A 15,421-nucleotide genomic window follows, 5' to 3' on the forward strand; every position below is an offset into this window, starting at 1 on the left:
CAGAGCAGTGGAGCTAGCAGGATTGTGTCCTAACCCTGCTGGCACAGCACAGAGGACATGTCTCGGGGATGGCTGGTTGTGGTGGGAAAGAAAGAGCACAGTCTGTTCTGATAGTGGGGAAGAACTGTCCTGGATAGACAGAACCAAACCTGGCAGACATATGGATATCCAAAATAGACCTAGGAGCAAGATTTCCTGTAAACTACAGCAGTGTGGAACTTGGAGGGAACAAGGTAGCTGCTCCAAAAGGAGCTGGCTACTGTGTGGGATGTGATGGCTCTGGATATAGGACCTGGGAGCAGGATGGTGGCACATATGGCCAAACAGAAGAGTGTTTTTTCAAAATAGAAGACAGAATTGTGAGTATCATCTACAATATTTTAAAGCACAACTCGACAAGTTGCAGCCCAACTTGAAAGGTAGAGAAGGTATTTTGAGTGTCACATTAGGGCCATTGATGGTGGCAGGGTTTTGCAGTGTGTGCTCTGGAATCAGGGAACAAAAGCCCCAGATATTTCTGGCAATCAAAGCCCATCTTTTAAATCAGTTATTGAGTTTTTCCTCGTCGCAATCACTGCCCGGCGCAAGCTGAATTACAGTGTTCTTTATTAACCAGCACTGCTTGCTCCACCTTAATTAGTGCAGACCACTGGAGTTAAGGTGAATGAGGTGAACATTAGATGCAATTTTATCTTTGATGTTGAAAAGGCAACCAAACCTCAACTCTTCTCCCTGTGAGTACCTGCCTTGCCTTTGTGAGATGATCAATAGCCCTTCCACTGGAGAGGGTGGGCAAAGCACCTTTCAGAACCGATAATTGTGCAGGATCCAAGTGTTTTCTAAGAAAATCTTTCAAAACCTTCACAAAATTTCTACTGAAGGCCAGATTTCCTGGGACACCTATAATTATTCAGAGCATAAGAGAGAAGAGATGAGAGTTATCAACCTCTTTCACTTAAATAGGCCCAATTCAAATTAGGGACCAGAAAGACCAGGACATGGATAATCAAAGGAGAGAGAAAAAAAAGAAATGATAATAATAAATAATAATAAAAGAACAAGGATCAATATCTTGCAGGGAAAAAAAAAGCATTTAATTTTATACCAACCATAAAGTGTACACACATTCTGTGATTTCCCAGAGGTCTTCTAACTGATTCTATTTTCTTGTAAAACCCACATCTTTACACACCACATCCCCAGCTCCTATCTTTGCAATACAAATGTACATCCAGATTGCAGGACACCCCAAGAGATCTGTTCCCATGAGGCTGCTCTTCCTCTTCTTTTTTTCACATTTCAAAGTCAAATATTTATCTTTTGGCATCTTCTATGCTTTGCTTTGATCCCTGAAAGAGAAAATTCCTTTTCCTTGCCCTTACTCTGGAAAACCATGAAGGCAGAGGCATCATGGCTCTCAGTGAAGTGGCCAGCAGGGTGCAAGAAGACAATCAAATTCACACAACAGATGGGAAGATGGCTCAAAAACAATTGTTTTCCCCAAACTATGGCAACATGTCAACATATTGACACATTCAAAAGCTTGGCAGCCTGGCAGGAAAATTGCTAATTCAGGTTGAGGAAGACACTGGGACATCTTCCCTTACCTTTGAAATTATCTGTTTTAAATTCTCAGCTTACATGTTACAGCACAATGTGGTTTATGCGGAATTATTTTGAAGATCTGGCCCTTTCTAGAAGAGTAGAGAGCCAAAAAAAGTGTTTTATACACAGCTGAGTCAGTGCATCCCAGGCTTTTTTCTGCAGCATTAGAGGGGAATGTCTGTGTGAGGCCTGTCCTGGATTTATCCTGATCCAAAGGTGTTTTCCGTTGCGGCCGGGTTGGGGTCTGTGGCTCAGACCCTGGAAACCGTGACAGCTCCAGAGAGGGTGTCCCACAAGGGACAGCCTTCCAGAGGTCTGCGGGGATCCCTCAGCTGCTGGGGTGCCTCTGCAGAGGGGTTCCCTGTCTCAGCAGGCTGCCAGCTCTCTAGGGATTCAGTGGGAGTGATTTCAGCTCTTGCTCTGTGAGGCAAACCCCAGGCTGGACCAGGAGACAAGAGGCTCCTTTAGCAGTTCTGCATGGGGCAGCTTTATTAGCCCGCACCCCACGAAGGGAGGCCAGGGACGAGCTCTCCAACTCAAAGGGGGAGAAGGGTAGATCTTACAGGGATACAAGGGTGGGTGTGAGAGGGTAGAGGCCAATGGGTTACAAGGAATCTACACAGGGTCTCCCAGAGGATCATGGTTCTTGCTTTCCCTCACCCTCACCGAAGTGCTGCCTTTTCCAAGGCGATTCTGCTGGGAGGTTGTGCAATCTCCTTATCTCAGCAGGCCTCCTGCCAGGGCAGGGGCTGGGCACACCCCACAGTTTTCCTACACTTAAATTTGCCTGGACTGTTGACCAGACTATGAGAAATGATGGTATTGATCCCATCTCCTTGCTGACAAGGTGTGACATGGACAATTGGTGAAGCTGAGTGGGAGAGTGTGCAAAAAGAGGATTAAAAACCCAGTGATGTCCCATTCTCCCACCACTGGCAAACACACCCAGGCCCCTTAAGCAGCTCTGCCTGGGTCTGCTGCCTCCAGACTGGAGGTTGGTGGCACAGGCCTCTGATGGAGTCACTGCTCCTGCCCCACATGTGACACCCCCGTCTATGATGTTCCAGCCAAAGGTGTGTCCTCCTGGCCCCAGGGAAGTCAGCCTCTGGTTTCTTTTCCAACATGCTGGCCTGGGGAAGCTCGGCTCATCATCCTTCCACCTCCTGTGAAGGAGAAAGGAGACCAAAGAAAAGGATGAAAAAGAAATCAAAGAGGAGGAAAAGTACCTACTTAACAACTGGAGATCTCCTCAAATGTCCATACAAGCACCAGACTTTCTGGGGTGCCTCAGTGAGAGCAGAAATGACTGGAGGTGGGAGAAAAAAGGAAAGGAAAAAGTCATTACACTGAAAACTCACTTTAAAGAAGCCAGGGAAGGTGGGTCTGAGCCAGGCTGAAGCTGCCAATTTGAGCTGTGCTTATCACTCTGTGTAGTTCAGGGAGCTTTCAGGTGATTGCTCTAAAAATACCTTATCTGCAATGGGTAAAAATAATTTTCTCCTTTCTATTTATTGACTTCCCTCTTTACTTTTATGACCTCTCATTCCCAAACATCTTCCAAGGATTTAAAAATAACAATCTGTCTTTCTTCCTCCCCACCTAATTTGATTAATGTACACAGCTCTGTTTAATTGGGTGTGTGTGGAAAATGAAAATCTGAAAGAGGAGCATTGCGTTTGGTTTTGGTTTGTCACTGGTCTGACCTCCCAGAGGAGTGAACAACACTCCCTGCACGCTGTCCCTGGGTATGTTTTGGGTGATTCAGATATGAACTGCTGTCCTTTGAGCTGCTGCTTTGTTGGTCTGAGGAAGAGGGTGCTAAGGGAAAGGGAGGCACACCAGATGGAGGGGAGAGCAGAGAGCAGCAAACCACAATCACTTGCTTTGTACATGGATTAATGGCTGTACTTTATTCCAGGTACAACTTTTTCTGGCTCTGCCTTCTCTTGCTGTGTGCATGGCCCAATGTCTTCACAGAATGGGTCAGGCTGGAAGGGATCACAGTGGAGTCACCTGGGCCAACCTCCCTGCTCAAGCGTCCTAGAGGTCTTCTCAGACCTTGTTTAATTGTTGCCTCTCATGCTGTGAAGTGGCATTTACTTCATGTTCATCTTCTGACAGCAACAAGAAGAAATCTTAAGCTCCTCAGAGAGGATGAATTCCACAACGCTGTCACTTCAGACTGAATTATCTCTTTAAAGCACCAGAGAGTTTCTTCAGACGTTGAGTTACATAAGGGAGAAGGCTGTGCCTGTCGGAGCCCTCAGGTGCAGGCATGGAAGGAAGGGCTGTGCGGGATGTCTGTCCTGGATGGATTTGGAAGGACAATTTAGAATTACACTGTTCAGCCTTTGCTAGAGACAGGATATTATTTAGCAAGAAATAGTATCAAACACAGGGGGAAAAGAGTCCAGCAGAATGGATACAGATGCAATTCATTTAATTTAGTACTTTCCTGCTCCTCACTCAGTGATTGGGGACGCAGAGAACAGCAGCCACTTCGTGCTGCAAGCACAGCTTTTTATAAGGACTTTGCAGTTCCTTCTGCCCTATTAACACTTGCTGTATTCTACTCCCAGGCTTAATTATTCATCTTATACCCAAAAGTGCAGCAATGATTAAACTGAAGAGCAGTTAGGCATTTTCAAATTGAAGTAATGCTGCAGTGGTGGAGAGAGACGCGTGTTTCAAGGGTACGAGTTTGTCCCTCTCTCCGTGCCCAGATCTCCTCTCCGCTGAGCTCTGCCTCTGTGTTCCTCCTCTGCTCAGGCTTTAAAGCACCTCTCTTTGTTCCCCTTTCTCCCCTCATCTCACGATTACGTCTTTTAGCTCTCTCATGCCATTACCTTTCCCCTCTGTTGATTTGCTTCTGCAGCTGAATTTCCTCTATTGCTTCTCTGCAGGCTTGGATCAAAGCCCATTGAAAACAACTGAAATTTTCTTACTGACTGTTGGAAGATATTGTTGAAAGAAGGAAACATTAAGAATAACAAAACTGAACTGCAGTTTTCTGCCTGTGGATTGGGGATGGGTCAAGTGACTATTTCCAACAGCCTTTAATTTCTCTGACTCCATGAAACTCGAGCAAACCATTTCAGCACCATTTCTGAAGGACAAAGATGTGCAGATTCCAGGAGAAAGCACAAAACAGTCCTATGAAGTGCCATCAACTGAGAAGGAGCCTTCTCACCTTGCTCTAAATTGTGAAAATAACTTTATAAAAATGCTGGTGACACTGAAGATGGCTAACTTCTGCCACTGTGAAGTCAGGCTTTCAGTTGTAACTAGTTATTTAAGACAGAAAGAGACTGTTACCTTTGGAGAATGACTCAACCCACCCACTTCAGACACTATACATTAAAAGAGGTGACTCATGCTCTGGAGATTCCTCCCTTTCTCCTCACAGCCTGTACAAGAAGGCTAGATCACTTGCTTAGACATTTAAACTTTTACAGGACTAAAAATGGGTAAAATTAATCCTCCCTTAGCTGAAGAAGACGCAGATATTTCTGTGCTTCACAATAAGCACTGTGATGGACACCAGAGCACTGCTGCTCTGTGCCCTGCACGTGGAGCTGCAGGATGGACCTCCTGTCTTGTCCTAACCAGGTCTGAGGTAATTGATGCCCAACAGGCAGTCAGCTCAGGTTCAAGCTGAATCCTCCTGGGAGACAGCAGGAATTCCTTCTCTGCTTCCTCCTACAAGGTCGTAGGTGGGCACTCAGTGTCCAGCTTGATTTCAAAAATCTCTTTTCTCTCTTTTGCTGCCCCACTTGTACATTGCACCCCGTGGTGCCTTCATTCCATAGAGCTTCTCATCCTTTGTCACCTCATTCTATGTTGATGGTTCTAACAGGTTTGGCTTGATGTCCCTGACTTAACTAGGACATCCCAAGATCCTGGGGCAGGTGGGAACAGGGTGCATGACCTGGTTTTGTTTTCCAAATGTCCCTCCAGCTGGGCTGTGGCTACGCTCCCTTGTCTCTGAGTGAAAGGATCCAGTCCAGCACTTCACACAAATACTGGAGCACAGCCAGTCCTCTGGTGAGAGAGCATGAGAGCAGCGTCCAGATTTTTCATTTCCAGAAAACCACATGATGGTAACAAAGTTAGGACTTGCTCCTGCTCTCTCTTGCTCATAGTTTCTCCCATGCCTTTTTCTGAGGGCTGCATCAGTACATTCATTTGTAAAACTGACCTGAAGACAAATGTGCACAAGCTTTTCTTGCCTTCCCTCTGCTATCTTGGAGGCAAGGCTCCAGTTCTTAACCATATGACACAGTAAGATAAGCCTTATAATAAAAAGCAAACAATGCAAGGCCAGCCCCGGGTGTCCAAGCCACGATCTCTGTTTGTTCAGCATTTTCCCAGGAGGTTGTGGGAGATACCTGTGAGTAAGGCTGAATGCACAGAGTCAACTTTGCTGAAGCAAAGAGCACAGCATTCTGGGTTATTAAACCAGTTGTCTTCCAGCCCTGGGGGAAAGGAGTTTGCCAGGGAAAGTCACAAATGGGCTGAGTTTGTGTATCCCAAGCCCGTTTCTCCCCATTCCACTGTATCCCCCAGCGTGGCACCTTTGTAGCACAAGCACCAACTTCTGGTGAGAAGGGAGCAGGGACTGAGAAAGGCAAAAGAAGGATGTGCCTGACAGTTTTTGAAACTGTCTCTGGCTCTTGTCTGCCTTATCTCCAGATCTCCCCTCAACAGTGTTTTTTCGTTGTTCATGATAGGTTGAGGGTTTTTTTTTCAACACAGACTTATAAGAAGAGTTAATACTGTCAAAAAATTCACTCTTGGTGTAAACTATATTCTCTGTGGCATGATAATACAATATGCTGTTAAATTCTTTCACTCAGGAGGGAATAAAGGATATTTGAGCATAAATGCATTATCCACAATCCACAATAGCACAGCCTATACCCCTGTGGATAATGCTATTAGTGCTACATTTCAAATTAAAAAGCATATGCTCTTCTTCTTTCAAAAACAAGGGAGTGCTGCCCACTGCCTTCACTTGACTAAGAACAAAAGCTTTTAAAGTGATAAAACAGCATTCATTTGATAAAAACAACCGTCTGTATCTGATTTTAAAAAGTGTTCATATTTAAAGACAAATTGCTGTTTTGGGAAAATTAAATACAAGTGGGAAGGTTCACTTGATATGACCACAAATTGCTGTCTGCTGTCCCCAGCAGCACTAACCCAAATTCTCACACTAAACCCTGACCTTGAACAGCAAGTCTTGTGCAAGGGCTCTTTAAATAATTTTCTTAAAACCCTTCAAATAAACATGTTCCCAAACTCACCCACTGCCTTCCCAACTTATTAGTCTGTATTAGTTAAAGTGGATTGCTTATTAGGTTTTTTTTATATCTTCAGAATAATTTGGAAAGACACCAAGCTCTTAATGTACCAGATTTTCATAATGCAACTTGATATTAACAAACATCAAACTCCATCAATGATCTGTGCAGCAGGCACCCTTAAAGCTTGTAATTAAGATAACAGGAGATAATATCAGCCACGAAAAAAGGAGAGTGGAGGAGGGAACACAAATGGAGTTTTTCTGAGGAGGCAGCATTGAGCTCGATCCTTTGAGGTCAGGACACAGCAGCAACATGGGAACACTGAAAATGGTGCTGTGATAGTGCACCAAGCTGAGATGGGTACTGTGATCATCCTCAGAACCACAGCAAGAAGCCCAGCCAGGGTAGAAAATGAATATTCACATACACATGTGTCCTCTTGGAAATGGTTATGCAGGCTCTTGAGGAAAAGTCCTCAGGTGTTATAACCTTTCCTTGATTTTTAAATCAGTGATGAATGTAACAAAGACACAGGACCCACCTGTTAGTGCTTTTATCAGTAGACCTTACAGGCTGTGCAGAGAGGGGCAGTATTTTGAATGCCACACAAATTATCTCCACTGCTTTATTTCCTCTGCCGCTCTGCTGGGCACTCCCAAAGGTGGATGTGCCCATGGAGGGGGTTGAACTGGAGGGCAGGGCAGTGCTGGCAAAACACAGTGAAACCAAATTCAATGCTATTATCACTTTGTGCTGCCAAGAATCACCCAGAATCCCCCATCTGCTGGGCTATTTCTGCTCGCTTTAGAAGGAGAGAAGTGGGAACAGTACTTTCTTTCCAAAATGTTCCCATAGGCTTGGAGAAATGTTTGTGGCTGTGCACACCTCCTAATCTCTTTTCTCTGGTAAATGGCTGGATATTTTTGTGCTGGAAAGTGTGGATGTATGTGCTGTTCCTTTCCCTAACATAACCGAATACATCCATACACAACTGAACATTTATATTTAGCTGTTAAATAAAATAAAATAAAAATTTAAAATCCCAGCATATCGTGATAACAAGTTTATTTCTAGCCAGAAGCTTCCATCCACTTGGGCAAAACTCACTGCATTTCAAGGCAATAAGAGACAAGGCCAAATACATATTTTAAATAACATCAGAGCAGAGTTTACCCAGCATATTTCAGATGCATAAGTCCAGGCTAATAAACCCCCTTTCCCTACTCAGAACCCCCCGTGTCAGGAAGAAAAGTAAACCAATTTGTCACTGCTGCTTCCTGGTGCCAGGATAAAAGTGTGTGCTATTCCCATCCCTTTGCCAGAGGTCACTGGATGCAGTGCCTTGAAGCCAATCTGACGGAAAACAAATGAGTGTAAACGTTATAAATTGAACAGAAGGAGCTCTGTCATAACTAGGGGAAAGGCAGGGGGATGATATCTTTGGGGGGAGCAGGAGGAGAAGAGCTGTGCATGGTTCATGTGGCACAAGAGTGCTGTAATCACTGCGCTGGGGGATGGCTGCTTCCAAGGACAAATGGATAATACATGTTTTGCCAGGGCGATGGTGAGATAGCGAGGAGCTTTGAACACACTGATACAGCAATTAAGCAAACTCCTGTCCTTGGGCAGCTACTGAGGTTTCTTAAAAGTGCAGTTTTAGACAGCACTTCAAGCCTTTCCTCAGCAGCAGCAGGGATGCACAGAAAATGTGCTCCTGTGTGTGCTGGCAGGAGCAGGACGTCTGTCCAGGGACACCATTCCCTCCTCCAGGGATATAGTCAGGGACCACAGAGCCCCAACCTGGCATGTTCCCTACTCTAACCTGCCCCTTCAGAAGGTTAGATTGGATATTGGGAAGAAATTCTCCCCTGTGAGGCTGGCGAAGCCCTGGCACAGGTTGTCCAGAGCAGCTGTGGCTGCCCCTGCATCCCTGGAAGTGTCCAAGGCCACTTGGTCAAGGACGGGGCTTAGAGCACCCTGGGATAGTGGAAGGTGTCCCTGCCCATGGTAGGGGCTGGGAATGAGATGTTCTCTAAGGTTTCTTCCAACCCAAAACATTGTTTGATTCTGGGATTCACAGGGGAAGATGAAGGGACACCTCGATTCTGATCCCATGTCAAATACAGAGGTGCTTTTCAGTGTTATGTGGTAGCAAGAGAAACCATGAACGTTTGTACCCTTGAGCTGTTGCCTGTAGGATAAATGAATCCACAAAAATGTGCAGCTGGGCTTGTTTTCCTGTGCAGCTTGGACAAATTTGTTTTATGGTCTTATTGAACTAGATCCTTCTTTTTATATCCTGAAATGCACAGGGATGAGTCCAGCACTGCCTGTTTCAACCAGCAGTGCATGCACAGCAGATCTCTGACGGTCTCCAGAGAAACAACAGCACAACAGATGCCATTTTGGCTGACCACAGAGACTGGGAAAAGAGCCCTGCAAAGCTGGAAGTCTTACAAAGCTTAACAGCAGGTTCTACAAAGCCAGTGTCGTTCTCCTACCAGAAACGGATGGGTACACGTGGAGACAGCTGTGGTCTGGTGAGCAGTGGGCTGGGAGAGTTTTTTTGTCCAGACTGATGCATCCCCACTGAGTCACTGTCCATGCTCAGCAGCACCCTGAGGGAAGTGACACCGAACCTGAGCACTGCACTGATTAACTTTTAGCCACAGGTTTATCAGGCTAATTTTGCTTTAGAAATTCTTTCTAATTTACTTGACTGATTTTGCCTTTCTGTGCGTTATCCTCCTACAAGGGATTAATTCTTTGCATTTATTTGCCAAACATTTTTTCATGGAATTATATTTTCTGTGCCATAACTTGGTTGAATTGTAAGATTCTGCAGGTTGCCCTTTTTGTTCTGTTTGTAGTCCATCCAGCACTTTGACTGGGGGCACACTGTCCCTCTGTGAAATAGATAGATAGATAGATAGATAGATCTATATATATATATAGATATATATATATAAAATAGGCATTACATTGTTAGTACTCTGCATCCCATGTTCATGTTGTGCTGGTTGGTTCTGACACAACCCAGAGCTCCCATGCTGAGTATCAGCCACCTGATTTCATACACATTTCTCCATCAAAGCAGATCGTTAGGGCTAAAGCTTAGAAACAAAGTCAAGTTCCCTCTAATTCCACAGCAGTCATTTCCAAGCACAGGAAAGGAGGTTCAGCCACTGAGCAAACAATGGCTGTATTAATTAGGCTGCTGTATCTGGCAAGTGTTTTGAGGTATTTTCTCATTGTTATTTTGTTCCCTTTTGTGGAATGCCTGTGCCTTGTGACCCCACCTGACACTCTCACCACCATCCTTGCTCTTTCAAGGTATCTTTTATTGCCAGACAAAGGGAGAAATATCTATTTGAATGTGGCACCAGATCACTGCTAACATCTCTACAATAGAAAAAGGCCCTGAAGAATAAAGCCATCCTTGGTATTATCAGGAAGCCAGGTGAGGGCTGAGAGGGCTGAGGTGTTGTCACACGTGGCAAGGATTAAAGGTTGCCAGCCTTGGTGTTGGCCACACTAGGGCTGTTCTCAGCTGGTGTGAGCTAAAGTACATTCCATAAAACAAAAAAATATTGAACTGTGTCTGTTATACCCCATGATTTCACTGGAATTTCAGGAAACACATGATGGAAAGAGCCCGCAAAGGTCATCGCATCCAGTCCCTGCTATCTTGGGCAACTGCTCCACGCACACCCACTCGAAAGCAGATCAAGCTTCATCATAAAACCCATCAGGCTGCTGCCTGCCACCCACTCCTCCTGCTGAAGGCTGTCCTATAGCTTCCCTCCTCTGCTGGCTGCAAACCTTCCAGCTTTCAAACAGAATTTATTACATGGAATCCATCCCGGCTCACTTTCTGAATGCACAATTTTAATCCAGCTGGGGGAAGAAGCAGAGGATGGTGGGGCCTCTTTGCATTCCTTTGTTGCACAAATCTGGGAGAGCATTCCCCTCGTGTGGGGAGCCCACTGCATGGATGAAAGGTAGGGCTCAGCTTTCAGTTCCTACATTTCCTCCTCTATTAACTCACTGCACTATTGAGCTCTCTGCTATTTCATTGCAGCCTTTCCTTCACAAATCACTTCTTTTTTTTGTTTTTGTAGGCAGAGCTATTTCATCATAGCAAGATGTATCTCAGGACAATTAGTAGCGAGGAGACAGTATCTATGCCAGTTTGCCTGAAATCCAAGATTCACCACAGGCAGTTCACTCACCAGGGGGGCACAGGATCACCAGGCCAAACTTGAACATGGTTAAATGCTGTGAGCTTCAAGATGAGGAGAAAGCTGGGCTCTTTCTGCCTCATGCACCCTGAGCGTCTTATGACCATTTAACACGCAGAATTAATCACACTTTATTCATTCAGATTCATTTCACTATGATATTTCATATTGGGTGCACCATAATTTTGACCAGCTGGGAACATGGGGCAACTTTAACACCATCAGGAGCATCAAAGTCCTCTCAGTCTTAGCAGGTTAAAGCCTGATCCACCAAGACAGCCTGGGCTCAGCTCCTCCTGAGAACACTGTGGTTATGCTCAGTGAGGAAGGCTTCAAAGCTTGGATGCACATTGCTTTTCTCTCTGCATAGAAATAAGCCATTTTTGACCAGCATTTTCACCTTGCTGAATGTGGAAAATATCAAAGGAAATGTGCTTTGTATATGTAAAAAATCAGCTCAATAAGAAAGATTTCTCCGGAGGGATGTGATCAGAAGGGAAAATTCACTGCTGGACTTCCATTTGTCTGCAGAAGTTATATCTTTGTTTTTGCTAGGTTTTTTAGGACTAAAATGACAGTGATTAAGAGATTCATTTAGTAAGCTTATGCTTCTTCCTTTCAGGCACACTCTCCCTGGAGGAGTTAAATTGGAAATCCAAGGAGACTTCTGAGGGTGGGGAGCTCAGAGGAGGTGTGGAGAACATATTTCAGCAGCTCCTGAGGTGGCAGGTAGTGATTTCAAGTGAGGAAGCAGGAGAAGGTTGGAGTCTCTGATCAACCCTGGCTGGCTTCCAGCTCTCAGGGCCCAGGAATGGGTGTAACCATGGACCCAATTCTGCTAAAAGAAGAAATTCCTCCCTGTGAGGGTGGGGAGGCCCTGGCAAAGGGTGCCCAGAGAAGCTGTGGCTGCCCCTGGATCCCTGGAAGTGTCCAAGGCCAGGCTGGACAGAGTTTGGAGCAACCTGGGATAGTGGGGGGTGAAAAAGAAAAGCCTCTAAAACACAGCCCCAAAATGTTAAGTAACAAACTGAACCCAGCTGCTTCAGGAGGAAGAAGTACAAACCCTTTTTGCTGTACTTTTTCTTGTTTCTTTGTCTTCCTCAGACTAATTCTTCATTTATTTTCTTCGTTTTGCCTTCTCTCTTTTCTTCTTCCCATAAACATTTCTTCTTCCAACTCTATCTCCTGCAGCACAATTTTATGCTAACACCATCTTATTCTCCTATTCTTCTCTCTCACTTTTTTCTGTCTTGGTCTGACACAGCAAGTCCCATTCTCCTGCTGTACTCTTACTTTCACCCTTTGTTCTTAAGCCAATTCCAGTCCTTGCCCCTCACAGGTTTTCTCTGCCTGGCTCCAAGGCTGTCCCTCTTCTGGGCTCCAGGGACAAGGGATGCAGCAGCTGACACGAGGAGTTTGAGCCTGGGCTCAGGTGATGCTGCCTGGTTGTGCTCTTTGGGAGCCGTGCAAAGTGAGGTCATTTAACCAGGACAGAAGGACACACCTGCCCCTAACAGGCTTTGAAAATTGACTTCAGATGCGTGAAATGGGTCAATAAAAACAAGAAATGAAACTGATGTCAGAGGTTGTATTTATTTGACAATAAATTGCTTCCTATGATCGAATTTCTCTCTCAGTTGGGAGGCTCATGGCTCTTGGCCAAGGAAATGGGCCTTGCAGCAGAGGGAAATGAGGAGAGAGACTCTGAGCAGGGGACAAGAGCTGACAAGGCCACCAGCTGCTTCTACCTGCCCAAGGTGTTCATCATTAAGCCAGACAAAGATGTAATAATATATTTGTATTTAATTATTTTATTAATGCATGGCAGTATTTTAGATTATAAAATAATATCAGAGCAGGGGTGTACATAATAACTCGCAACAAAAAGCAAAACTGCTGGAAGATTTCCCCTTACAGGTTTATTTTGTCAAGTATTGTTCCTCATTTACATTTTTCGCTCTTAAACTAAGAAAGAGATCCTCCCTCTGCATTGTGAGCAGCACCTTTTGAAGACAAGGAAGAAAGAGTGGGAATAAAATGACAAAACATTAAATAAACCCTGGAGCCCATGCCTCTACTGTTATGTGAGAAGGGGTTTCAAAGGGAAGCATTTGTATTTAGGTTTCTGAGCAGCAGTGCAGAGCAGCCTCACCACCGCTCCTTCCTGCTGGCTGCGGCTGTGTTCCTGACAGAAGATTCGGGAATAAGCCCGAGAACAGCAACCCAAACCCCTTCAGCTACTGAGTCAAAGGAATTCTGCAAGTCACTCCATGACTCAGATCAGGGCTGTCTCAGCCTGGCTCTCCTCCACATCCCTTGGAGATGCCAGATCCTGTTCCAGTGAGGAAACTGCCTCAAGCTGCCACTGACACCCTCCAAAAGGGACCTGTTGCTGAGGCAGACAGCTGGATGTTGTTTATGCTTTTCCTACAGCACACTGCAGGGGGGCACAGCAGAGCCTGGGGGGACACCTGGAGCAGATCCAGGTCCCCCAGGATGGGTTTTGCCAGGAGAAAAATGGTTTGACCAACATCTCTGGGCCCAGCCTGGCTGCAGTACCTGGACAGCTGTACCCATGGCATGTGACATGGCACCAGGATTTTGTTCTGTTGCAGCCTTCTCCAGCTGTAGATGGCACTTGCTGTGTCACTTCCTCACTAGGCTGTGGTCTGGAGGCATTTTTGCTGCTTCCAAGCTTGATTGCAGACTTCAGTGGGGGAATTAGGGCAAGCTTTAATTTTGCCAGAGCTCAGTGGTTCTTTATCTTCTCAGATAGTGACACAGTGCGTTTCCACCTCCCAGCTTTGTCGCTGCCAAGGACCACTGGCCTTACTCTGCTCCATGAAAAGCACTCAGTCAGCACAGCAAGGTGAACCTAATGCTCTGGTTTTAATTAATTGCAATAAGATCCCCATCACCACCAGCAGCCCCCTATGTCTCTGAGATATTTGAGTGAGAGAAGTACTGAACAAGGCGAAAGTATAGTAACAGGGGCCTGGCTGGATGCTCTTCACCCCCTTGCCCCACAAGTGTTTATTAAAGGTGAATTCCTGAGGGTGTTTGTCTACCTCTGGCTCACAGAGAAAAAACATTGAAAGCTTTGATGAGACCAGCCTGAGCTTCCAAATTTCTGAATCTATACGAGTTTTTGAACTCCTGAGTGGTTAATACATCCAGGTAAGAGAGTGGACAACTAACCTATGTATATCAACCACCCATACCACCACAGCTGGAGCTGCAGGAGATGATGTGGATCACAGGACACCCCTTTCACAGTCCTTGGGCTCCTTCAAGCCCTTCTGCAGCCCCACTTCCAAGGTGGAAATAGCAGCAGCAGAGGTAGGAGTGCTGCGGGATGGGTACGCCCTCTACCATCTCGTCCTGCCTTTGGGGGAGCAGGGCTGCTGCCTCTCACCCTGTCTTTGTGCAGCACAGTGCCCAGCACTCAGTATTTTGGAAAACAGATGATTTCTGCAATACCAGGGCAGGGGTTTGGCCCACACCATCAGTGCCAAGTTTAAAGACTTAATTTGAGACTGGGGACCACTGAAAGTGGCTTTGTCTCACGAGAGGACCCTCCTGTGGCTGCTTCCTTCTCAATCAGTGAAACACCCTAATCCAAGTCTCTTCTTAATGCAGGATATCACCATATCCACTTTTCCTGGACTTTCCTATTTCTGCTCCCTTTGCTTGAACTCCTGGTTGGCAGGACCTCTCCTAACTTGTGAAGGTGTGGGCTGTCACAAGATTTGTCATTTTTCCTTGTGCACCTTTGCTCTTATACAATGAGATCCAGGCTGTATTTGAAGTCTTCCCCAAACTTTATATAAATATCAAAAAAACCCAGGGAGTTATATCTGAAATATTCTGTGTAAACATCTTCTGAAAGTGAGCTCTCCAGCCACCACAGCCTAACAAATATGATCTCCCTCGGATTTGAGGAAGTGACACAAGTTCTGTATCTTAAACTTCAGAAGCTTTTTCCATTCTGACTCAAGTAATTCTAAAAGTGTAAAGGGTAAAAATCTTCACCTATGGACAATATGGAGGATGAAGGTTTGGAGCAGAGGGATCAGAAATTAACTGGCTGAAAACCACAAGGGTCCTGAAAACATCCAAGCTGAAGAGCTGCTTTCCCCATCTCCCTTCTTTTGTCATTCTTTATGGTCTGAGATGAAAAGAAATTGCAAAAATGTTTTAGAGTTTAATTTAAAATTCGGACGTTACATAACTAGAGCCATAATGAGAATGGTGCCTGGACACACAAGG

The 15,421-nt window shown here is 45.4% G+C and overlaps 1 long non-coding RNA gene across 1 annotated transcript; it reads left to right on the top strand.

Annotated features, from left to right (window-relative positions):
• Positions 1-10,691: 10,691 nt before the first annotated feature.
• Positions 10,692-12,720, top strand: LOC104688247. Its single transcript, XR_751655.3, has 3 exons — positions 10,692-10,912; positions 11,775-11,881; positions 12,492-12,720. It is a non-coding gene; the product is annotated as an uncharacterized LOC104688247 (long non-coding RNA).
• Positions 12,721-15,421: the final 2,701 nt, after the last annotated feature.

The sequence above is a fragment of the Corvus cornix genome, chromosome 17 (genome assembly GCF_000738735.6).
Source record: "Corvus cornix cornix isolate S_Up_H32 chromosome 17, ASM73873v5, whole genome shotgun sequence".
Taxonomy (NCBI): Eukaryota; Metazoa; Chordata; class Aves; order Passeriformes; family Corvidae; genus Corvus; species Corvus cornix.